The 25,533-nt window shown below is 40.7% G+C and overlaps 1 protein-coding gene across 1 annotated transcript in view; it reads left to right on the forward strand.

Annotated features, from left to right (window-relative positions):
- The window catches only part of CHRM3 (cholinergic receptor muscarinic 3), a 361,979-nt gene that overhangs the window by 67,315 nt on the left and 269,131 nt on the right, over positions 1 to 25,533 (forward strand). The window contains exon 2 of the mRNA XM_029244602.1: positions 13,210 to 13,272. The gene's annotated coding sequence lies outside the window, so the exon portion shown is untranslated. The remainder of the gene's footprint in view (positions 1 to 13,209; positions 13,273 to 25,533) is intronic.

The following is a 25,533-nucleotide window of genomic DNA, read 5'->3' on the forward strand; positions in this document are numbered from 1 at the left end:
GTGATTAAAGGAACATAGTGTGATTTAATACATGCAAAGGTGGAATGATTTCATGTATTACAGAAGTGTTTACACTTAGAGTATTTTTTGAACCCCTAAATGAGTGTCTAATTTCCAAAAATGTAGGTAATCTCTTTCAAAGTAATGAATATTTCACAGTGGGATTAGTGTATTTTAAAAAGCAAAATGGAATACAAAGGTTTAATATTCAAATAAAAATACCCTACTGTTAGCTTGAAAAGTATTCACTTCTTTCTATTCTCCATTAGGTGGGAAAAAGTCAGCATATATTTTCAAGTGTTATCTGGTTGACTATTCCTTAAATAATTCTTACTGTTGTTTTTTAACAAGTAGAGGTTTTTTAATTGTAGTATGGTTGACTTACAGTGTTGTGTTAGTTTCATGCGTACAGCAAAGAGGTACAATTATACATATATATGAATGGATAAAGAAGATGTGGTACACATGCGCACGTACACACACACACACACACACACACACACACACACACACAATGGAATATTACCCAGCCATAAAAAAGAATGAAATAATGCTATTTGCAGCAACATGGATGGACCTAGAGATTATCATACTAACTTCAGTAAGTCTGACAAATACATATGATATCACTTATATGTGGAATCTAAAATATGACACAAATGAACTTACAAAACAGAAATAGACTCACAGACATAGAAAAGAAACCAATGGTTAACAAGTAGAGTTTTATTAAAGTCTGTTTTCTTCTTCCCTTAACCTTGCCCATGAGTTTGGCAGGGGTGATCTCAGAAAAATGGGTGTTACTAGAATGAGACCATTTCTGTAAAATCCAGACGGACCTTTCTAAGGGAAGACAGGGACCCCTCCATTGCTGTCAGCCATCAATCAAGAATAAGCTCCTCCCCTGGCCTGGCCCTGGGCATCCTCCAGACTGCTTCTGGTTCACAAAGACTGGGGTATAGCCTTGCTTACTAGAAGGCATTGATTGTTCAACAACAAACACAGCCCAAGACAAAATATAACGTCTATAGGTATTTTCAGGATTTTAATCTGGGAACTCACAAATGAACTAAGGAGAGTCAAATATCTTAAGTGGGAAAGAAGAATAATACTACATGAATAATACAAATATCTTCATTACCATAGTGCCTATTCCCTGATATAATTCGTGTCATTCTTTTGTTCCACTACTTGGGCCCAAACTGAGGGAAGTCTTTTAACACTGGATGCAGCAAACATTTTTTTCCCCAAACTCTGGGAAGCCAGGATCCTTTCTTACATATCAGTTTTATAGTGAGATGTGGGAATCCACATATGACTTTTGAAAATGATACCTAAATCACAGTCCACACTCTTCCTTCGGTTTCTTTATCTTCCCCCGCAGTAAACAACCTAGTGCTTTCATTAACGTTTTTGCTTCTGTGTCTTCTTGTAAAAGTTTAAAGGTGTATTGTATAAAATCAATGAGAACTCATTGTGAGATTTCGAAAATAAGCGAAAGAACACACACACAAAGAATAAAAGGGACTGTCACAGCCATTTGTTCCAGACACAAAAGGAACCTCCAGGGGACCATTCGAGTGGTCATCTGATCTACAATCCCAAGTTCCCAAGTTATAGCCACTGTTAACATTTTGATCTGCAATTTGACCTATATGAAATTGCTGATAATTGACTGTTTGGGACCTGTTCAATCAGCAAATTCATTTGGTTAAACCTAAATTTTCTGTGTCTTTTTAAGGATTACTTTATGTGTGTATTTGTGCTTTTAAGATTGTGGACAGGTTGTCCAGACAACATTATACCTAGGTTGGTTTTTTTATCTTAATATAATACAGAGTACATTTTGCCATGTGACTGTTCTTTAAAAATATAATCTTTAAATGAGAGTTTCTTTTAAGGAGCTCTTTCATCTGTTTTTTTGCTTCATAGATTGGGGGTCCTGGGCTCCAGGAGGGGTGTTATTCAGCAACATGTGTTAACCGTTTACCAACCAAAGGCATTGCTTAAGCCAGCAGAAAAAAACTATATTAGCTTAGGACATTTGAGCATTTTCTGAAAGGTATTTAACAAGAAAAACTCCAGGGAAACTGATTAAATACATTATTTACGCCACCAACAGTATTATATTTCCTGAGAACAGCTGTACAATAGGAATTGACAGAATTATAATTCTTCATATCAAAATTGACCTTTCCAAACATTTGAGAGGTTGGAATTTTAGCTAAATCCATTTTGAAGAGTTCGTTCGATTTTCAAGATTGTATCTAAGAATGTCATGGTTGCATTTCAAAATGTGGTATTCGAAAATATGTATTTCTAAATATTATCATTGAATGTTTTTTCTATCCCAGATCAATTAGTTTTTGTTTTGCAACATAGCATGCAGTATTTCGTTTCCAGAAAAATAAATTTATTTTTCATGATGTCACGGAGTCTTTGAATTTTGAGAGAAATACTTATCCAGAGTCAAGAGCACATTAATTTTCAAGATAGGCTAGACTCTGACGAATAGATTTTTTTTTTCTGAAGTACAAAAGGATCCTGAGCTGTTTGTGCAATGCAGCATTTACCCTGGTTCCCCTAAGGAAAACCTCACCTGGCCAAACAAGATTGGGAAAAGCAAGAGTCAGGATATACCTGCCTTGAGGAAATTCCAATGCATTGCTCAGTTTTAACATTTCTGACTAATCCTGTTGTAAAGATAATGATAACATAGTATTTAAGCCAGTATTTCCCAAATTTATTTGAGCACCAAATCTCTTTTTGGAATATTGTGGAGCTCCTAGGACTTGGGGTGAAGTCTAGAAAATACTGTAAACACCTATGAAGAGTCCTTTGATTGCTCGATTTTGTCTCCTCTACACACTGTCATCTTGGTCATTTATTAGAATCCCGACAGTTAAGGTGGCTCTCTACTACAATGTCAGCAAGCGTTACTTTTTATAAAGATGATAAATTGTTGTATCAAAAACTGTGATCTACAGTGTGGCATTTAAATATCAATATTTTTAATAAGCAAAAGTATACAGCACTGTGAATGATGATGAGTTCTAATATTAATTTCCATTGTGTTCCTTATACACACATACACACACACACACACACACAATGGATGACAGACTGTAGATCAGATGACCACTCGAATGGTCCCCTGGAGGTTCCTTTTGTGTCTGGAACGAATGGCTGTGACAGTCCCTTTTATTTCCCCACACAGTTACTGTTTCATGACAGTATCCCTGAGTACCCTGCTTATCTTGTATCTTCTAGAAGCATTTATAAATCTTCTCAGTCTCTACCTGCAGTTTAAGTTTGTTTCTTTTAATCACCTGTATTCCCAAGGAGTCTGGCCTAGCTGCATTTCTCTCTGAGAAGTGCCTGCGGTTAAGAGTTTACCAGGCAGGACCTCATTATTTGCTCTGGTCTTCTCTGTGTGTCTACTTTGGTAGCAATGTGGACCTAAGGGCACATTTGGGGCACACAGTCCTTACCTACAGTCTTGTGAAAGAGATGGACCCATGAATAGATGAGTGGGGGTAACTTTTAACTACAGGGAGTGTGGGAGTCTCAGAACCTAGCAGTCCAGAGAGGGAGTGTGGTGACGACAGAAGCTGAGAGAGGCCAGCAGGGCATCAGGTGGGGCAGATCCTCTCTGACTTGGACAGGAGCTCAGCCTTCATCATGTGGGGGCTTTGTTTTCAAGTTACTTTTCCATTAGAATGTAATATATGGCCATTAAAAAAAAAAAAAAACTTAGAAAATAAGAATGTTAGATTTTTAAAAATCACACACATTCCCATCATTTAAAAGACAGGCATATTATCATTTAGCTGTAGTATTTCCTTCCTCTTTTTCACAAGGGGCAGTTATTTTTTTTATCATTCCTCTGAGGTAGGTTGATGATTTTAACTTCAGGCTCTGGATGAGAAAAGCAAGGCACTGAATCACATTAACTACCCAGAGTCCAAATTGCTTCTATTGCAGAAGACCCAGCATGGAAATTTCCTGAGTCCTGAAATGAAGAGTAAAAATTGGGGGAAAAGAAAGAAAGAAAGAAAAACTTTATTCTCCAAACAAGCAAATTCTAGGCATAGAGAAAAATATGCCTTTATTATTATTAATTTTAACTTTTAAAAACATATCTGCCTTAGACGTTTTAAACTGAGCTAATATGATTACTAATTCTTCATCATCTAATGAATTCCGAAGTGTAATTGATGAGTTTGGCTGTCTCATTACCAAGGAGAGATCTTAGACTGCAAATTTGTTAGTGGTCCTTTAAGGTGTTTCTCTGATTCCTGTGTTTTTCCATGTAGAGCAACTTACTGAAAGGAGTGTTTACTCATGTTCACTTGATACAACACAAGCCTTTAAAAATCCTTTCTCTGAATAGTAGTTCTTGTTGTTTTCCTGAAATATATTTTTCCAAGGATTATTTCCCTTTTATGACACAGCATTGGAACACTGGCTAAAGGTTGCTTCCAGTCTGCCCTTGGTACAAGACTGCCTCTGAGAACCAACAGATAATAAAGAGATGCTGCTGAGAACGCTGTTTTTCTTGCCCAAAATCAGATAGACTTATCTATTGATCAGTAGATAGACAGAGATAATATCCAATTACAGTGAGGAAAGTGGGAAACAAATTGCTAAATATTTTTGATAAGTGAATAGCATTTCCTACTGAAATAAATGTGATGATCCTAGGACCTATAAGTTACAGTTTTAGGAATATATAACTATAAAAATTAACATACATGGACAGAGACAAAGGATTATTGTTTGTAATAGAAAAAAGGAAACAATCCTGTTCTCATAAACAGTAAAAGGAATTGAATAAATTGTGGCACATCCATGCTGAGGTGGGTTCACCAGCTCTTACAAAGCGTGTGTTAGATCCACTGGGATGGATGAGGAATTTGTGCTGTATTGTTTAGTGAGAAGGGAATAGGCATAATAATAGAAATGGCAAGATAACAGTAAAGGAAATGGGTAAGTTTGAATGAAAAGTGAAAGCACATGTAATGATAAACATCAAACTGTAAACATTCAAGGGATTAAATTTGGGAGTGAGAATGGGAGGAAGACAAAATCTGTTTTTTCCTTTTATGTAACTAAGTATTGTTTGGTTTATTAAGTGAGCTTAATAAGTGAGTGAGTAATAACTTTATAACTTAGAAAAGAAGAAAAGCGTTTTATTATGTATTGTTATACAGGAATGGTCATTTAATTCTGTTTCTAAGTTGCTAGGCTGCCTAGAATTCAGGCTGACAGAGATTAAGACCTAAGAACAGAAAATGAATGACAGAAGCAGGGTGAACAACACAGCTTCCTGCCCCTTAGGACTCTTCCCACTCTGTTTCCATAGGTTCCTTAGAATTGTAAATAAGTTAGTCTCCTAAACTTACTCACAAGTGCATGTATCAACTCATAAATAACTCTATCTCCACTATGAATAAAAAGGTAGAAAATAATAGTTTTTCTGGATAAAAGGAAAAGTGAAAGTTTGTAACCCATGGCCCCTCTTCTCGCCTCATTTCTACCAGTAATACAGATTAACTACTTTCTGACCACGCTGTCTTACCAGTTTAAGAAATATTATGGTGAATCACATGCAATAAATTACTCTTTCACCCTTTCATTCAGATAATAGGTCCCACAGAATATCCAGTGGTGTGAGTTGCCTTCAAATTAATTGTTATGAAAGGAGCTGTGGTTTTGAAATGTGCTTGTTTGTTTTTTATCCTTATACCAAAAGGTGTTAGTTAGCAAACAGGGATATTTCTCTTCTGTCATCATACATGTTCTACTCAAAGGTCATATTTTATTTTAAATCCACCACTTGGAAGAGAAGGACAAAACTCAGAAATGGTAGGACTTGGGCTAAGTGATTCTTTAATTCTTTTCAGCTTCAACATTCTATGATTTTGTGATTTTAAAGAAAAATAAAAGCCAAACCTACAGATAAAGCTAGACATAATCTTCCGAAGGCTTTTGTTCACTGTAGGACTGAATAGAAAATTGGGAGTGTCTTAGTCTTCTAGGGCTGCTATAGCAAAATACCAGATTAAGCTTAAACTGGAGGCTGATGGGCCAAGATCAAGGTGCCAGCAGCGTTGGTTTCTGGGGAGGGCTCTGTCCTTGGCTTGCAGACAGTGCCTTCTCAGTGTGTCCTCGAGGGGCCTTTCTTCTGTGCATGGGGGGTGGCGGTAGAGAGCAAGAGAGAGCTTGTTCTCGAGAGCACTGCGTATCTCCTCCTCTTCTTATAAAGACACAGTCCTATTGGATGAGGGCCCAACCCTACGACCTTGGGGGTTAGGGCTTCAACTTATTATGACTTTGAGGAAGACACAGTTTAGTCCATAACAGGGAGAAAAATAGGCATAGGATACTGTAGGATACTAAAGTTGTGTATGTTTCACTTTATGCTAAGTTTCTGCTTTCTGAGTTTTCAGTGCATCTTTTAGTAAAAGCAATAAATTGAAGTGACATTTAACTGCCTTTTCCAGCCAGCAGTCATAATCTTTAAAGTCTGATTTTATAAAGTCATGCGTTATTTCATTAAATTTTTAAAATGTCTTTATGGTTAACATTTTATGCAATATATATATATATATGCATATATCTTTCTAAAGGGTTACATTTAAAACTATCTTTTAAAAAGTTTTACTTTTAAAATAGCTTTAGTGTTGAAAGAGCTGTTTAAACCTCAGTTAGATGTTAAATGTCATCAAGCTTCTGTTATTTAACTGGCACTGTAGAAATACTAATTAGTTGTTAAATACTTTTTTTTTCAGAATTATAAAACCAATTAAAATATAGAACACAAAACTCACATCTAATTACAGAAAGAACTAACCAACAAGCATTCATATTATTGGTTAAGTTCCTTTCAGTCACTTTTCTGTGTCCACAGAGCAAAAAGTGAAATTACAAAATTTGGGGAATACTCTTCACCCTGTTTTATGTGTCTAGCTGAATTTAGCCTCCAACTTTTACCTCAGCAGCACGAGATTAGGTTTGCTCAAATTGGATTGACAAGCGGTCCTTTTCCATGAATGGGGGTAGTGTTTCCTTCTCCCATTAAGACTCTGTCAAAATTGAAATGAAGAACAATACTTTTCACTTAATTGTCTGTTGATACTGCCTCGAATTTCTAGAACTCTTGGCCTAATGAGATTTATAGGAGTCTCAGTATCCGCTCCTGCAGGCCTCAGGCTCAGGTTGTGGTAAGAATTGAAAACTAGCAGGCTGCAGGTCTCAGGCCTGCCCAGTCTCTGTGCAGTAAATGGGGAGATTCATCCCCTTCTGTTAGTTTCTGGGAGAACCAACAAGAGATCTGGGGTAGGCCTTGGCAAGAGACAGTTTGTAGTTTATCTTCCCCAAGTCCTGGTTTGCTCTCCTCATTCTAATTTAAACGTAGATGCCATCCACCGCCATGCCAGCACACCTCCTGTGAAGGTAAGGGACTTAATGATCTGATGTGCTTCACCATTACCAGTCCACTCACCCCAAAATACTGAATCTTGCCCATGTTCCCAACCACTGGCTGAGGTCTTGTTAGCTTATATGAACCACCAAGTTGGCTACGGTCTTGATAACAAGTGTGGAACCTGCCTGGAAGACTTCTGAAACTGTGCTCCCCGTCAGCCAGCCTGGCCCACTGGATCTCATTCTGGGTTTGCAGTGTCTCCTTAGATACTTGTCGACTGAAAAAAATGCACAAGCTAAAAATTGAGGATTACGTTTATTCGGCAGACATACTTAAGCCTAGGTGACAGCCTCTGAGGGATTGCTCTGAAGAGGTGAGGGAGGAGCCGGGATACAAAAGAGTTTTTGCAAAATAGCTAGGTAGTCGGAACATCAAAAGATTACTGTTAATTAAAGAAAAACAGACATGTCAAGTTAATGAATTTAGCATTTTTCTATGTAGAGGAAGATGCAAGAATCTAGACTCATTGAAACCATTCCTTTGATGTGCACCTTAACTATCTAGGGCCAGTGTCTTGCTTTTCTCCATCCTGAATCCCCTCAGGGTGCACAGTCAGGGGACAGCTGCAGCGGGCTGACGGCTTGATGGCCACAATATCCTTTGTTTACTGATGTGGCAGGCAACATTGTTTGTCTCCACGCTGAAGTCAGTGGTGATACAATACTCACTGATTGAAAAAAAAAAAAAACTCCCAAAGTGGATGATTTTCTTTAGCTCCGGAATGCCATTCCCATTTGCGGTCTCCTCCCTCCCACAGTGTTGTGCTGTCAGGAATGCCCAGGTAGAGCCTATCTTAGAACACTTGGTGTCCACCAGGAACTCTTGTTGTGCTGCTCTGAGCAAGGTCTATTGACCAAAACAGCCAAATGACTTCCCAGAATCCTTGTAGTGATTGATGGACCAAAGGAACCTCTCTACTCATTCCGACCAGGAGTTGTGTTCATTTCATAAGCAAGATGAAGTCAAACAAGGATAGAGAGAGGAGGATAATGGTAAATAGAAAAAGATGAAGCAGCACCAAGTTTTCTCTCGACAATCCCTGTAGAGTTGTGGTTCTACACAGAGCAAGCAAGCATCTGTTTCTTTATCTATAAAATGCGGGTAGCAATAGATAGGGCTGTGATGATGAAATGATTGGGTGTATGTCAAGGGCTTGGAATAGCGCCTGGAATATGGAGAACATTCAGTAAATGTTTGTTGTTGCTATTGTTGTTCCTACTATTATTAAATGGAATTTGAAATGGAAAGGATCTAAGCTAGTTCCTTAACTGGTCAACTTGGAGACAGTTATTTGATCCCTGAGCCGTCTCTGCAAATTGGGAGTAATACCAGTCTGGCACACAGGAAACAACAACTTATTCTCTCACCCTCTTTCACCTGCTGTGATTTTTGTTTTCCTTCAGTTACAAAGGAATGAATGAGTTTATTCGCAAGAACTGTTGCATGTTTTCATTAGTTCTGTCTCTCCCTCTCTAGATGGTGTGGATAAAAAAGAGAAGATGGGCTCTGAAGGGAACAAATAAAAATGCAAATCTGAATGAGCAAAGATATTTAGTGAATGCTGTTTTTGAATAAGAGCTGAATGCAAACCAGACCTAGCATAATATATACATTTTTGGAACTATATTTATCCTATTCCCACGAAATAGGCTGTCAGGCTCAACTTTGTCAAAGCACTTGTTATCAGATAAGGAGGTTAAAAGACTAAAGATACGTTGTGAAATTAAATAGGGGAATATTCTAGGTCCTCCCTGAGAGTTTGGGGTCTAATTTCCACCAAATACTAGAAGTTATTCTGTCTCTGGCTTTGTTTTCCTCATTATTTGGCTAACTGCATAATTACAACAATGATCTCTAGAATCGCCAATTATATTTTGATTATGAAACCTTTTGAACCATGTTTACTGGGATTTGGAAGAACCTGTCAGTTATACTGAGAGATTTGAAGCTTACCCCTAAATGAACGTCATGTGCAATTAATTTGCAATAGAGTGAATGTGAAGCTAGGATGAAAGCCAGTTCCCTCGCTGGTTTTCAAAATGAATGCTTTGCTGAAATCTAATCTAGAGAAACTTAGATAAACTTCAGGGTGTCCCGTCTTATTTATTGTTCTCCAATTCATTTAGCGAATAAGGTCTTTTTATTAGCAGACACGTTAATGACTGAATGGTGTTCGTTTCTTTTGTCATTAATCGTGTCACTTAATTTTTATTATTGAGAGATATGTATTTGCTTATTTTCAGTTATGTGAATCTCAATATGTAGGCATGTTGGGACACTCTTAATTGTAAATTAGACAAGTGTGTCCTGGATATTTATTAATTTTAATGATAAAACCCATATAACAAAGACATATTGAGCAACTACTAGGTGCAAGACACTTAGTAAGTTACTGTGAAAAGACCGGCACGTGCTTAGTGGAATTCACTGAGCACTTGCCCTTTAAGTCATTAGATTCGATAAGGAATCTATGGTGAAAGATGAATTCTAGGCTCACCGGCATACCCCGTATGGCAGAAAACGTCTATTTGTTAGATAGAGAGGAGAGACAGAAATCAGTATTAAAGAGGCCTCCATATTGGTTTTTGGTAGACTTCCTTGATTATACTTTCTTTACTTTAGACTTTTATGGATTGCATTTTTTGGCAACTAGGTTGATTTTCCTTGTTTGATGACTTACCCATCACTTCCTCTGGTAGGAATGAGTGTTTTAATACACCGTTGAATTTTCTCCTGAAGTTCCCATTGTAGAGATACTATTTCCTAAGGAGATGCTTGTATCTAAAAGGAGCAGGGCAATGAGTGGAAAGAGACAGACAGCCTGGATTCAAGTGACCTCTGCTCACTCACACCCTCAGCCTCAGTTTCCCCATGCATAAAGTGAATGGCTCTCATGAAAGAATGGCTCCAGCCACTTCCTTCCTTAGGACACACTTCTCAGACTGGGGCCCCCAAGGGAGGAGCAATCTGAGAGGCCTCGCTTGAGTCAGGTGCCCGCCTTTTGCCAAAAGGAGGAGAGGGTCCCTTGATTGATAGTTCCAGTGCTGGGAGCAGTAGTAGAGGGAGAGGCTCTGGGCATGGGGGGTTGAGTGGTTTTGAGCCAGGAAAGTGGCTGATGTTCCCTGAGATACTGCTTCTCCAGCTGTGAAGGACCAATGACTTTTTTTTTTCTTTTTTCCCAATCCTTTGCAGGTTGATACTTTTTTTAAAAAAGACATGTAAAATAAAACTCTATCTTTAAATTATTAATCAAACATTTCTCCACCCCTGGGCTTATCCTGTCACAGACTCTCAGAGGAGTTCCTTGCATCCTTGCTGAGGAAATCCCCCTGCACATGCCCCTAGGATCCCTCTACTTCTTACCTCGCAGCCTCTTCTCATCCTCCTGTCATCTGACTTACCCTTCACCTCTCTAGAAACTGCAAAGTCCTCCTTTGAAAAATCCAGTAATATCTTATCAGGTCTTATCCTCAAGTTCTCCTGTAGCACTTACTGTTCCTTCCAGACGGATGCTGTGTCCTCAAGGACATCCCTCACAAGAACACACTTCCCTCCTCCTCTCATGGAACTTGGTGCCTTTTTCCTTCTCTGGATCAACCTTCTAAGAGAGATGCTCTTCTAAGATTCTGGCCCAAATGTCTGGCTCTGTACATTTTAAAATGTGAATATCAGTGTCCAAAGAGGGGTTAGGGGATTTTCTTTAAGATTTGATTATATCCCAAGATATCTGCAAACAATGTATTTGACAAGGGACTGAAATCCAAAATATATTTTAAAAACTTATACAACTGAATGTCAAAAAAAGAACACCAACAACCCGATTAAAAAATGGACAGAAGCGGTCTTCCCTGGTGGCGCAGTGGTTGAGAGTCCACCTGCCGATGCAGGGGATACGGGTTCGTGCCCCGGTCCGGGAGGATACCACGTGCCGCGGAGCGGCTGGGCCCGTGAGCCATGGCCGCTGAGCCTGCGCGTCCGGAGCCTGTGCTCCGCGGCGGGAGAGGCCACAACAGTGAGAGGCCCGTGTACCGCAAAAAATAAAATAAAACAAAATTTCAAAATGGACAGAAGACCTGCAGATACAGTTTTCCAAAGAAGGTATACAGGTGGCCAACAGGCATATGAAAAGATTCTCAACACCACTACTCATAAGGTAAAAGCAAATCAAAACTACAGTGAGATACCACCTCACACCTGTCAGAATGACTGTTATCAAAAAGACAAGGGGCTTCCCTGGTGGCGCAGTGGTTGAGAGTCCGCCTGCCGATGCAGGGGACACGGGTTTGTGCCCCGGTCCGGGAAGATCCCACATGCCGCGGAGCGGCTGGGTCCGTGAGCCATGGCCGCTGAGCCTACGTGTCTGGGGCCTGTGCTCCGCAACGGGAGAGGCCACAACAGTGAGAGGCCTGCGTACCGCAAAAAAAAAAAAAAAAAAAGATGGCGAGGATGTGGAGAAAAGGGAGCCCCTCGTACACTGTTGGTGGGAATGTAAATTGGTGCAGCCACTATGGAAAACAGTATGGAGGTTCCTCAAAAAAGTAAAAGTAGAACTACCATATGATTCAGCAATTCTACTTCTGGGTTTTTATATGGAGAAAACAAAAACACTAATTTGAAGAGATATATGCACCCCTATGTTCATTGCAGCATTATTTACAATAACCAAGATATGGCAGCACCTGACGTGTGTATTGATAAACGAATGGATAAAAAGGTGGCATTCTGGAATATTACTCAGCCATAAAAAAGAATAAAATCTTGCCGTTTGTGACAACATAGGTGTACCTAGAGGATACTACGCTAAGTGAAATAAGCCAGAGAGAATAAAACAAATACTGTATGATTTCACTTATATGCAAAATGTAAAAACCAAATGGACAAAATAAAACACAAACGGACTCATAGATACAGAGAACAAACTGGTGGTTGCAAGAGGGGAGAGGGATGGGGGAACAGGTGAAATAAGTGAAGGGGATTAAGAGGAACAAACTTCCAATTGTAAAATAAGTCAGAATGATGTAATGTACAGCATGGGGAATATGGTCAGTGTATTGTAACAACTTTGTATGGTGACAGATGGTCTCTAGATTTATTGCGGTGATCATTTCATAATGTGTACAAATGTCAAATCACTGTGTTGCACACCTGAAACTAATCTAATATTGTATGTCAATTATAATTCAATTTATTAAAGATTTGATCCTATCTCTGTGTGAGAATTGAACCAATCATAAGATAATGGTGTGTATATACTTCCAGTAGTGTCTGGGAGAAGATAGTGGACTGGAACTTCTAAGGGTCATTCCTGTGACTTCTCTTTGTAAGTCGACAGCACTAAGTCATTTACTGAAAAAGGAAGGCACCATCACTAACATGTAAAATTAAGGGATGAGCAACTTTTTTTTTTTTCTCTTCTTCTTACTTTATGTCCTTTCACTGTGACTGGAGCTTTGGCAGGCATGAGGAGTGGAACTACAAAGAGCCTTTCATCCGAAGTCAATAGATGTGTTTCTTTTGCCAATAACAGGTGCCCTAACTCTCTGACCACCTGTGTCCTCATCAGTTACGAGAGGCGGTTGGGCACCATGATCTTTGAAGTCACTTTCTAGAAACTTCTGTGATGTTCTTACATTTTTAGAAATCATTGTGTGTAACCTAGTGACTTTCCCTTTTCCAGGGTCCTGGCTTAGTGTAAACCCTATTTTCTTGTTCTCTTCTAGCACCTGTTTTCTGATTAGAGACGAAATACATGACATTCAGAACTTCCACTAAGGTACTGTAAGGTAAGCTCTTTTTTTGAGTTGAATTCTTTGCTTTAAAAAGGGGGCTGATGGCTTGATCTGTGAGCAGAGGTTAATGAAGAATAGGAATTTCTAGGTTGGTGTTTTTCAGTACAACTTATAATTGTTACTGTGTGCATCTTAATATGAATAAGTCATGCTCAACTTTTTGTGTCTCAGTAAAGGTACTTTTTTTACTAATTTGTTCATCAGATTCAAAATTACAATGAAGGAATTTGTTGAAATATGAAATAAGTTGATTTTATTTCAAAAACGTATTGTATCTTAACTGTAGTAATGTGAGGGTTTTTTAAATAGTGGAAAATGTTTGACGTTTTAGCAAATATAGGACCTTATAGCTTGTCTAATTCATAGCTTAAGTATTATCTTTTGATTATTTATATCGCCTTATTTGGAATCCTGTACAAAATCCGATCGTAAGTATGAAGAAAGAGCAACATTGTGAAAAAGCTCAATCCTTTTTAAATGTTATTGTTCATAATACTTTTTCTATTCAGCAGACAGTGCAGATAGCCTACCCAATATACATTCTCCCCTATTCCTTTCTTAAAAATTCCTGAAGTTTTGAAGGACAATAAGACTTCCCAGACTCCTTTGCTGCAGCCACATGACCCATTTCTGGCTAATGAGTTCTGAGTGATGGGCCCTGGGGAGGGTTTCCCTTCCTGAATTAATTCCCTTCCTGAAATAAAAGAGCAGAGCTTCAAGAGGAGAATATTTTTGAAACATTTTCCTTTGTTATTGCCCCATCTTTCTTCCTGAAAAGTAGTTCTAAAATTTGTAGCTGCAGGGTCTTAATTTATGAAAGTGACTGAGTGATGACACAGAGAAGTCAGTGTCACTGGAAGAAGAATTTATTACTTGCATTTCCCGAGAGAAGGGGGCACTCCATGAAAGGCCATCTGCGGAAGACCAGGTCTGGTCAAGGGGCAGAAAACAGAAATGAGGAGAAAGTCTAGGTCAGTGTCTTTCTTGGGAGTTTCCTCAGGAAAGGAGAGGCAGGGCAGGGTAAACACGTTAGGATTGGCCAGTTAGAATAATGTCGGTGGGCCCTGGGCTGCAAGGGTGGTCTCTGGTTGCCTGGTACTTGGCAGGGTGTTGATTTAGGCAGGGGAAATATTGACTTGGTGTGTGAGTTAGATAAGAAGGTGGATGGGACTATACCCTCAGGAGTGTTTGGTTTCCATGCGAAAGATGTGCTCCAGGCCAAACCCTTTGCTATTTCTAAGAATTGGCTAGTCTTGGGACGGACAGTTTCTCCCTGGTCAGCGACTTTTAAGATGTCAAAACATCACAAAGTACAGAAAATAAAAAAACATGATTAATACAAAGCACAGCCCCCATCTTGTAACCACAAGGACAAAAGCCACAACCAGGGATATTGGAGCAGAAAGGTAAAAGGAGCTTGACACCTTGATGACACTCTTAAGCTCTAGTGAAGCTACCGTTACATTTCCTGTTGTAGGAGACAAATAAATCCCTTACACAAGCTTGTTAGGTCTTCTGATACTCGGAGCCAAATGCAGACGTAGCTGATTCTAGCATTCATATCTGGTCATGATGCTACATGTATTTCTGTACCTTATTTAGTCTTCACAGTAGTGCCGTCCGGGTAAGTGTTATGATCCCCATTTTACAGTGAGGAAACTGATGTTTTGAGATGTAACAACTTTGTCCTATGATAGTAAGTGTCAAAGGCAAGGTTCGAACTTGGACCTGTCAGGTGCCCTTCCCGGTACTCTGCTACGTCAGTGCTGGTCCTGGCATTATGATGCCAGGAGCCTGTGCTGTTCTTGTGGCATCATCAGTGCAGTAATCCTTTGCATGTCCTTCGATAATACAGAAATTCCACTAGATTATCCATTTATAAAACTAAGCGAACTGGGGCTATTCCATATTTTTAAATGAAAGGAAAGAGGGGCTTCCCTGGTGGCGCAGTGGTTGAGAGTCCGCCTGCCGATGCAGGGGACACGGGTTCGTGCCCCGGTCCGGGAGGATCCCACATGCCACGGAGCGGCTGGGCCCGTGAGCCGTGGCCGCTGAGCCTGCGCGTCCGGAGCCTGTGCTCCGCAACGGGAGAGGCCACAGCAGTGAGAGGCCCGCATATCGCAAAAAAAAAAAAAAAAAAAAAAAAAAAAAAGGAAAGAGAAAACTCTGGTTTGGGGGAATCAGGATGAATTGAAATTGCCTGTGAAAGCAGGTGAAAGAAATACTAATTCCAAGTTTTTTATTTTGCTTTTTGTTCTTTTGAAATAGAAGTTTAGGACTAATGGTCTAAATATGGCCACCAAAACTAAGCTTTTAAGCTACAGTCCTAATATTAAATACTTTCCTTCTAACAGTGTCTATTACTTCACTCAGTAGGCTCAGAAAAAAATGCAGGAAAAAGATAAATTATATAATAAAATTCCTTTCCAAAGAAAGACATGCAAGATATTGAATAAGGTACTGAGCTGAGTCGGGGGAGGAGGTGCTGGATAATGGAAAAGTCCCTGGGCTGGAAACTAGGAGATGGGAAATGCAGGTGACAGCCAGCTCTTTGGAGGCTCAAAAAAGCTCCTTCACCTCTCTGGACCTTTGCTCTTTGTTTGTAAATGGAGGGTGTATGATATTCTGATATTCTCTTAATATAAAATAATAACTTACCTTGTTGGATGTCCATTGCTAATGCAGGGAAATGCTGTGTCTACTAAAGTCAACTTTTTTCTTTTTGGCCATTCAACTAAAGAGTTATCAGTTATTTTCCTTTTGCTGTCCTTTATTTCAAATACATCCTGAAATTCTTAATTTCTTTCTGTATCTTCTGTTACAACCCTGCTCCAAGTCATCATTCTCTCTTGCCGGGACAACTGTGTAAGCTTCCTGGTGGTCTCCTGGCTTCTATTCTTGCCACACCAAAATCCCTTCTGTGTGCAAGACCAGTGTCTGGGGAAACTAGATCAGAGCTTGTTATTCTCCTGAGACCCGCTCAAAACCCTTCAACTCCTTTCTCTGCATTTAGAGTAGAACCCAAACACATGACCACGTCTTACCTATCTGATACAATCAGGCTTCTACTTGTGCCTTTTCTCCCTGCTTCCTCAACACCAGTGTCCCTGTCTTTCATTCTGTTCCTTTGTGTTCTTGTCTCCCTAGGGCCCTGGCACGGCAGTCCCCTGGCTTGCAGGGCTCTGTCCCTGAAGTTTCCCATTGAGATCTCAGCTGCAAATCTTCCCTAACCACTGTCTCTAAATGAGCACTATTCCAAGTTTAATTCCATTTAAAAACTAGAAGTTTTAGGGACTTCCCGGGTGGTCCAGTGGCTGAGACTCCGTGCTTGCAGTGCAGCAGACCCGGGTTCGATCCCTGGTCAGGGAACTAGACCCCTCGTGCTGCAACAAAGATCCCGTGTGCTGCAACTAAGACCCGACGCAGCCAAATAAATAAATAAAGTATTAAAAAAAAAAAAACTTAGAAGTTTTATTTTTAAGGCATATTAAAATACCCCCATATGGAAAAAGTACTTATTTGTATAGCTTAAGGGATTTAAGCAAGACATGAAGAATTCTGACATGTGTTTATGGTTTGTTGTATGGTCTAAGCTCCTTGAGGGCAGGGCCTCTCTGGTCTCTTTTCCTCACTGCCTGAACCGCAATACCTATAAAGATGCCTGTTCCCTGCAAGAAGCTTAGTAAATATTTATTGAATGAATGAATGTAGAGTCAAAAAATGCCTTAGGCAAAATATCCCAAAAGAAATTAAACGGTGCTTATAGATGTCCCCGATGGGTTTATTGCTCTAGACTGGAAAGAAAGAAAAAAAAAAAAAAAAAGATGAAAAAACAAATTCTGAGAACAGGGACAGACAACAGTGCACACAGAAAATAGCAGTAAATCCTTGGGAGGGACCACTTTTGGTATTGGCACTAGTGGCATTTCTGATCTATGGTGATGGGTGACAGAGCCCAATTCTTTGGATCTTACGTAGATTTATTAGTTAAGCCTGGCACATAGATGATTGGAAATGTTTGTTGAATGAAGGCCCAAAAGAATGAAATAATAAATTATCAAACTACTAAGAGCAAAGCTGCCTTTTTTTCCAGTGGCCAACATAATATTCCCATGATGCCAATATTTAGTCCCTGTTAGTAACAGACATTCCAAATACAGTGAGTGTGAAAAATGTTGCATGAAACTGAGTTCAATTACTGTGCTAGGCTTCTCCCTTAGAGAGCTTCAGAGTTAATTCCATCTTCCAAGTCAGTTGTCACAGGGACGATCCAGGATGGCACACCATGCAAATGTATTAAAATGCTGATGGGAAAACGGAAGCTCGAAAAATGTCTTATCTGTCAATTAAATGATGTAGCCTCGTGGTTAGATTACAGTAATTCGGGGGGTTTTTGTTTTCTGCCAGTTGAGATTTGACAGCTGTTTATAAAATATTTACGTTCTGATTTCAGTCACATTGACAGCACTTTTGGATCTTTGGAAGATGATAATTATATGTTAGGGAAATGTTTTAAAAAGTTTGAAGCTGATCTGTTGAGGGGGAAAATCTGTTTTAAAAATTGTACAAAGGAAGGAAATCCACTTTATAAAAGGATATACTTCTAATAAAAGTCAGAAGTAATAGACATTTGTGACCTGAAGACACACTGCATGTGATGGGAAGGAGTATCCTTCTCCACTCTGCCTATTTTGGGTCCCTTAGCTTTTCTTAACTCTGTCTAGCTGGGTATAAGCTTCTCACCTTTTTTCACTTAATTATGTATGTGTGATATTTGTGTGGTAGGTACTTGGGTAAATTAGATAGGATTTGGGGGCATCCATATGGAATTTCGTGAAAAAAATTTCAATACATATACTTTGTATTAAAAGAAGAGAAAATAACGAAACAGAAACAGACTCATTGATGCAGAGAACAGACTTGTGGTTGCCGAGGGCGAGGGGCGGGGTGGGGAAGAGATGGATTGGGAGTTTGGGATTAGCAGATGTAAACTATTATATATGGGATGGATAAGCAACTGTATAGCACAGGGAGCTATATGCAATATCCTGTGATAAACCATAATGGAAAAGAATATGAAAAAGAATGTGTATATATGTATCACTGAATCACTTTGCTGTACAGCAGAAATTAACACAACATTGTAAATCAACTATACTTCAATAAAATAAGTTTTAAAAAAAGAAGAAGAGAAAAGAAAAAGTATCGGGAAGAAAACTAAGTATTGAATTTCCAAATAACATGTTTTCAAATGTTTTAATGAAAAGCATAAATTCACAAATAACTTTTTCTTATGAGGTATTATGTTAGAAACGCTGACTTGTAATTTCCAATCAGTGGTCTCTCCAAAGTCTTGATACCTGCTATTTGTGGGATGCTTTGTAAGAACAAGGAGATGATGAAAAGTTTAAAACCTATTTTATAGCCATTCAGAAGGTTCCTGGAATTGAAATTATACCTAGAGAATCTGATGACTATTACTTTCTTTCATTGACAACTGTAATGTTGAAATTTCTTAGAATAAGGCAAGTGATTCTGGAATCCAGCCTAACATGTTAGTATCAAATATTTAAAATTTTTGTAGAAAGCATATATTCTTTTGTAGCCATCACCCTGCCCATAGCTTGGACCCCACTAGATGTGTATATCAGCTCTAAATGGACAGAAGTGGGCTCAACCCCGTCTAAAGGGACCAGGAGCAAAAGTATAATTGGAGGCCCTGGACCCACCCTCCTTCCCACCCCTGGCGCTTTCCCGCTCCTCCAGGGCCTTATGTGGACACTCAGCCTGGAAGTCCAACCCACCCCTCCCCACTGTGTCACAGCTGTCTCTTGACCACCTGCTGGGTCCTGGATGCAAGGGAGGATGTATCTTGTGAAAACACCACTGTATACCCTAGAAATGAGGAGACTTGGGCCTGTGGGCAAGGGATTCTGGGGACCTGAGTATGAAGCCTTGTCTAAAAGGAGCCCAGCTCCCCTTGGGCATGTCCCTTGGAAAGGGTGAGGGCCAGAGCGGGTCCTCTAATGCAGTGCTTCTCAAATGCAAATGTGTGTACAGTCACCTGTGCAAGTACAGATTCTGATTCATAAGGGCTAATGTGGGCCTCCGCTTTTGCATTTCTGCGGCACACCCAGCTGCTGCCGTCAGTGACTGCGCTCTGAGAAGCAAGACTGTAATGCACAAACCGAGGCAGGAGTCCCTTGCCTGGGTCTCCGGGAGGTACTGGACAGAAGTACCAGCTTTAGGTAAAGACAAAGATGTGGGCCTGCCATGGAGAGCTGTTCTCTCCAGGAACCCCCAGCCCGGATCCTGTCCACCTGGTCCTCCTCCCAGTTCTGCCCCAGGCCCCTTGGCAACCTGTCCCTCCACTCCCTCCATCTGCTTACAGCACCTAGTCCCTGAGGGGCGGCAGCTCACTCTCTGTCTGGACACTGAACTTGCCGTCCGGGTGACAGAGCCCACCTCCTCTGTGCTCAGAGCATCTCGGAGGAGCAGCAGGTACTGGGAATCCCCATTGTCCTTGCAGCCTGCGAGACCTGAGGCTCAGCACAGACCCGGCTCAGCCACACCTGCCTCTGAGGATTGGGCCCCATGCCCAAAACCTGCTGGCCACACGGGGGTCTCAGGGCATCAGTGTGAATCTTACACACCAGGGTACTGCTGCCTAACACGTAGAATGCCCCACAATTAGGCTTAAGAAGGCACTGTAAGTGAAGGTAGTAAATCTAATAGTTCTCTAGCAAGATTTTAATACATTACACGGAAATAGATGAAAAAGCAAATTCATTTTCAGAAATGACCCAAGTGAAAGCAATCCATTTTTTAAAAAAATACTTAGGGGCTTCCCTGGTGGCACAGTGGTTGAGGTCCACCTGCCGATGCGGGGGACATGGGTTCGTGCCCCGGTCCGGGAAGATCCCACATGCCACAGGGCGGCTGGGCCCGTGAGCCATGGCCACTGAGCCTGCGCGTCCGGAGCCTGTGCTCCGCAACGGGAGAGGCCACAACAGTGAGAGGCCCGTGTACCACACACACACACAAAAAAACAAAAACTTAAATTCTCAGTGGAACATTTGAACTAAAAGGAAAAGAAAATCCAGATCAGGAACAAAATAAAGCAGAAAGTCACAGATGGTATTTTTAAATAAAAGGAGCATTTGTTTGTTATGCAATACACAAAAGAAATAAAATGCAAAAAAAATCAAAATAAGTTGATCAGATGATCAAAATATATCACAGAGTAGCATTTAAGACACAGAACAGAGAACCCACGAAAATAGTATCAGAATATGAAAATAAAATAAATCTTAGGGGATAACTAAAAATTATAATGAGAGTAGCTGTAGAAAACTAAGAGTGATAGGTAAAGTAATAGAGATGATTTATTTCATAAAAATCCAAATTTGGAGTTCGTAGATGATACTTTTTAACTAAAAGAAGGTTTTAGACACAGTTTCATAACATGGATAAATTAAATTACATTCTAAGAGAAATGAGGAAGCTCATAGGCTTACAGTGAAAATCATAGAAAAGAATGTGAAAATGAGAGGCACAAGCTTCACAGGAAACAACATGCAGCATGCATGCAGGTATAAGAAGAAATAAATCCAAAGCACATATAAGAATGCCTTGAAAAAAAAAAGATCTCATAATGTGATAAAAGGCAAAAGCTGTGGAAGTGCTGTATTTACATTGCAGCATATTATAGGGGGAAAAAAGAGAATTCAATTTACACAGTTTCTTATTATTCTGAGATTGCAAATTCTGTCCAGTTTCCTTTCAGCAAAACACTTATTCAATTCTTGCTGCATGTTCCTGAGGTGAAATTTCAGACAATCTGTGCTAACGCTTTAATACACAGCTTCTCTCTTGAAGAGCTTGCAGTCCAGTTTTGATGACAAGGTACACACATTTTTTAGTAAGTGTTAAAATATAAGACCAGATTTAAATAATGTGACCAAGTTGTTTAAATACCAAACAGATTATGACCCCATAGTTGTCATGGATTGTATGTTTAGCATGTTTATATTCTTGATACTTTTCACAGTGATAAACATATATAACTTTTGGAAAATGTTCATGATGTGTTGATGACCTGCCAAGGTAGAATAAAAGATAACATTTTTATGTGGCTTCAAGGGCATGGAGACCCCTCTATAAGAAGAGGGTGACATATTATGAGGTTTCGGGAAAAGTAGGGTTTATAGAGGCAGAAAAAAAACCCAACCCAGTAGGCATTGCAAAGGATCACAGGTATAGGGTAGAATGTTCCAGCCTCAGGACTTGGCTTGTGTGGAGGAGGGGTGGCGCTCTAAGAACAGGGCAAAGTGGGTGAGACCAAAAGGAGAAAAATTATATTTCTAAAGGAGCTTGGAATTTCATTTGAAAATAACAGAATACACTGAAAGAGTAGGAGCAGGGGAATAACATGAGGAAAATTAACTGGGCAACATTCTGTGGAAATAGATTGAAAGCGGGAAAATACATTGATAACTTTTTCAGGAAAAAGGAGATTCGAGACAAAAGAGGAAACTTCCAGCAGGAGGAAAGAATAGCCTCAAAAGACAGCATGAGGCAGTCTGGCCCTGAGTCCTTCCTACATCCGTTCTGTGTTTGCTGCCTCTTGGGTCTTCACACTTTCTGGTTCTTTGGAAGAGTTGCCTCTCATATGTAAATGGAAAATGGGCTCAAGTCGCAAAGAAAAAGCAAACAACACCCCTGCCTAGGTTTTCTTTTGATTTCTGTGTCTCCCTCCTTCTCTTTCTCCCGTCTTCCATGACCCTGTTCTTTCCTTCAGTTTCCTCATGTTCCCAGAACTCCTCAAACAGCTGCAGTTTGGCCTCTGATTCCACCCCTTCCCTGGAACGGCAGTTGCCAAAATGAGAGATCCCCTGGTTGATAAACCCCAAGAATTTTTGAGTCCTAACTTTCTTGACTGCTCTGCAAAATTTGTTACCAATGACCTTTTTGAAATTCCCTTTCCTTGTATTCCAAGGAACTTTCCTCTGCTTGAATCTCCTGGTACTCTTTTCCCCTCATTGTCTTTCTCTCTTTCTCCCTCCCTCTTTTCCTTCCTTTCTGTTTCTTTCTTCTGTCTATTGCTTAAGTACAAATCCCCTTCCCTGCCCCTGCCAGAATTCTGTTCAGAGTTCTTTTCTGCCTGATTCACTTAACTTCCAGGCTTAAGCTATGACCTTTAGCCCAGTGACTCAGATCTCTGCCCCCAGCCTAGACATCTTTCCCTAGTCCACATCTGTGCATCCAGCTGGACCACTGTAGCTGGACTTTCACCCCAGACCCCCAATCACAATGGCGGAACTGAACTGCTCTGTTCCTCTTGCCCCTCCCCACTTCTCCATATCTCTGTCCTAGCCTTCTGTGCATCATACAGGAGCAACCCAGAAACCGAATACATCCCTTTACCTTTCTGAAATGAAAGTCTCATTATCATTCAACTTGAGCTTCTTCCTAGCTGTCTGACCTTCAGCATTACTTAACTTCCGTGTCTCTCTGTTTTCTTATTTATAAAATGGAAAAAAAATAATAGCACTTGCCTCACAGGAGTGTTGTGAAGATAATAAATGGCACATTGTAAGCTCTCAGTAAATATTAACTATTTTATTGTTTGAAGTAAGCAGACTCCCCTTGACTTGAAAAAAACAAAACTAGTTTTCTTAGTGTGTGATTTGGTTTTTGCCTAATTCTCGAGCTTTGTTTCCCACCATTTCCTAACTTCCACCCTGATTTCTTTTTTTTTTTTTTTTGTGGTACACGGGCCTCTCACTGTTGTGGCCTCTCCCGTTGCGGAGCACAGGCTCCGGACGCGCAGGCTCAGCGGCCATGGCTCACGGGCCCAGCCGCTCCGCGGCATGTGGGATCTTCCCAGACCGGGGCACGAACCCACATCCCCTGCATCGGCAGGCGGACTCTCAACCACTGTGCCACCAGGGAAGCCCCCCACCCTGATTTCTACCGTTACAAAAAGATGCTCTAACAGGCCATGCTCTGCCCCTCCCTCTCCCAAGTTCACTGGTGCCTCTTCCCGTTACTGGATCATGACATAGCCATGATAATTTCCACTGATCTTCAAAGTGTGTGTGGGATATCTCTTCCTGCCCTTTTCTCCCCAAGTGTAAACTAGTTTTTCCTCCATGTCCTCCTGGAGAGCTATTATCTTAGAGATCGTTCATGCTGCATTACCACTGTGTGTGCATCTCTGTGCTACCAGCTTCTTAGGGGTGGAGGATGCACTATTTATCCTTAGGTAGAAGTGGTTTTGAGAGGAAGTGTAACCATAGGGCATGGACAACAAAAGAGAAGAAGCAGTAGCATGCACCAATTGTACACCTAGATGTGGCCCTGAATACAGCCAGCCCTCTTTCCTCCTCCGTTTGAGCCTGAGGTAGCTGAAAAGGGGGAAGTTTGAAGAGCAGAAAACAAAAGGCAACATGATGCTATCAAGGTAAATCTAAAAGATGTGAGGGGAAAAAATGGCAGCCAGTTGGTAGACTGTTCACAATTGGTTAGAGATTCCGTGAGTCACAGTGGAAGGGACTCACACAGGGGCGGCTGGCAGGAGAGGAGAGCTCATGCTGACCTGGTGGTAAATCTGTATGAAATCTTCTGGAGCAAGATTTCAGTCTCAAGAATGAGGAAAGGATGAGACTGATAACATAAATTTGTGATATATAGGAATTTGAGCTGTAACATTGGCATATACACACAGTTTTAATGAGTCACAGTATTTTTTGTTATGAGATGTGTGTGTGTGTGTGTGTGTGTGTGGTGCCATGTATAAAAGCATACTACCTACACATTTTAATATATTTTGATAATAAGAGTAGTACAATGTTTATCATAGAAATATTGACAGTCAGAAAAATATAAGTCTGATATGAAACGGTGGTGAGGAAATGGAGATAGGTGGTATAGATGACTTTGTAGGCAAGGTTGACCTGGAGAGGCAGCAGAAACGTCGTGCAGTAGTGGTGTGGTCCAGGTAGAAGATGCAGGACCTGGGACCAAGTGAGGCTTTCTGAAGCTGGGAGACTGTATAGCCTGTTTGTAAAATGATGGAAATAACTGAGAAAGGAAGGATAAACTGACAGCGAATGGGAGAGGGGGGCACTTCAGGAGTAAAGACCTTGAGTGGGTGAGAACAGTGGGCCGGGTTGGCCCTGGATAGGTGCAGGGGCACAGATGCCAGTGGGTAGACAGATGGTCAGAAAAGGAAGCAAGTATCAGATTATCATTACTTTCCCCGTGCTCCTTTGAGTTCAAATAATGCCCAGATTTAAACCTGTCCTTTGGACTGAGAAGGATAGCTCTGAAGAAAGTAAGCCGTGTGCACAGTGACCGACTTTAGGGGCTTTGTTTTTGGACAGACCTTTGTCTCCTGACTCCGCCACTCTCCTTCAGCTGTGGGACCCTCATCAGGTTAGCTGATGGTGGGTAAGAGCCCAGGTTCCGGACTGGACTCCAATGCTGGGATCCTGGCTCCATCACCAACTGTCTGTGTCAACTTGGATCAAGCACTTGGCCCTTTCTGCCTGGGCGCTTCTTGTGTAAAAGTGGAGATTTAAGATGACCCTACCCATAGGCAGGATAAGTAATAAGTGAGAACACTGTAAATTTTGTAGAGCATATATATTTCTAGTCAATGTTAGTGGTTATTACTTCACTCTCGAAGCTTTCATTTCCATCTGTAAAATGGGGTAGATAATAGACCTGCCACATGTGATCGTTGTGAGAGTAAAAAAGACATTACATACAAGGTTCTCAGCATTATAGCAAGTGAGTGTAACGAGAAAAAGGAAGTGTGAGTGAGGGTCAGGGATGGCTCCACTGGACAGCCAGAGATTGGGAACTTTTGAATGAAGAGTGGGAGAGAGAAGATGACTTGTGATTTGAAGGCAAAGTTTTTAAAACTTCACTTGTAACAGAATGGAAGCCAATTAAAGCCTGATGATGTGGCCAAAGACACAAAGCCCTTCCTTTGAAGCTGATAAATTTAATAAAAATTGATTCATTTTCACTTCACTAAAGATGAGGGGAGATTGTGTGTGTGCATGGGCACATTTTAGGATGAATATCTGCAGAGGCTGAGTTAGTGGAATGAGATTTTTTTTTTTTTTTTTTGCGGTACGCGGGCCTCTCACTGTTGTGGCCTCTCCCGTTGCGGAGCAACAGGCTCCGGACGCACAGGCTCAGCGGCCATGGCTCACGGGCGCAGCCGCTCCGCGGCACGTGGGA

Source organism: Monodon monoceros, unplaced genomic scaffold (genome assembly GCF_005190385.1).
Source record: "Monodon monoceros isolate NGI ecotype Baffin Bay Population unplaced genomic scaffold, NGI_Narwhal_1 Super_Scaffold_4, whole genome shotgun sequence".
Taxonomy (NCBI): Eukaryota; Metazoa; Chordata; class Mammalia; order Artiodactyla; family Monodontidae; genus Monodon; species Monodon monoceros.